The following is a 1335-nucleotide window of genomic DNA, read 5'->3' as shown; positions in this document are numbered from 1 at the left end:
TATATATATATATATATATATATATATATATATATATATATAAAATCTATAAATAAAAATAAGAAGTTCAAAAATATTCTACATCACATGTAATGTAATGCGTAATCTCTAATGCAATGCATCAAGAATGTAAACGTATTAAGAATTATATCTCAATGTTTTCCAATTAAATAGTATAACAGTAAGTAGTACATCTGATAAAATTATGAATTTTAGAAAATAAACACGGCAATATATATTCCGATAAAGAGTCACATACTCCCGTTACCATCACTCACTAAACAGCTCTATTAATATTAACTTCAAATTTATTTCTGAATGAGCAAAAATAGATTTTCGAGAGCGTATTTGCACGATCCATGATTATGTAACTACAAAACACCGGAAAAATAATACAAATTTGACAAATAAAAAAGTAAGGTATTATAAATATAAATCGTCATTGCGTTAAGCCATTTACGAACAATTAATCTAAAAAGTTAACGAAATAAACCTGATCTTTCTCATTTCTAAAATGTGATATAACCTCGAAATTTTTCATTTATATGATTATGTAATGTCGAAAGATTTAATCAAGATTATAATATGCTACGTGTCAAAAGATAATCTTTTTTCTTTTAAAAAATTTTTTAATTATCTTATATTTTATAAATATATGATATCTTAATAATATTTTGCAAATCATTAGATTCGACTAACCTGAAATGTAGTCGTAATAATGTAGAAAATAGTTATTAACAACTATTTTGTACTATCTCATGTACAGAGTATTTAGCTCAGTCCTGTTCGACTTAAATAAAGAATCAATATCGTTGTACTATTAGTGAATCCAAATTGCAAAAATCATGTCATTCATCAAACCGGTCGAACTCTAGGTCTCGCTAGGGCTCGTACTAAATGATCTAAACTGCATAAACTCTATACTAAGCTTTCACAAATTTTATCTTCCACAAACTGCATCTAGAATTAGCAGGTTGCTTAATTAGTGTGACGATTTTTTACAATTACGTTAATTTGTTTATCTTGAAACTGGATTTGTAACTTTAGAAAATTAAAGAGAATTAATAAGCATAATAAATTTAAGGCAAGAATTAAATCTAATTTTCTTTTAGCTATATATTTTTTCTATACTTTTATTTATTTGTCTATTTTTCTTTGATCTATTGTCGTAAAGACATTTAAAGTATTTGGACATATTCGTTTTATTTCGAGTAAAATAAAATCCATTCTACAATCGCGTAAATATAATTATAAGTGGTGTAGATGCGAGAATTAACCAATCACACAATAGAATATTCTCCCTCCTCATATTCGATTGTGATTGATCAATTCTTT

Source organism: Atta cephalotes, assembly GCF_000143395.1.
Source record: "Atta cephalotes unplaced genomic scaffold scaffold00023, whole genome shotgun sequence".
NCBI lineage: Eukaryota > Metazoa > Arthropoda > Insecta > Hymenoptera > Formicidae > Atta > Atta cephalotes.
The sequence above is the reverse complement of the archived record's forward strand: the minus strand, read 5'-3'. Positions refer to the sequence as shown.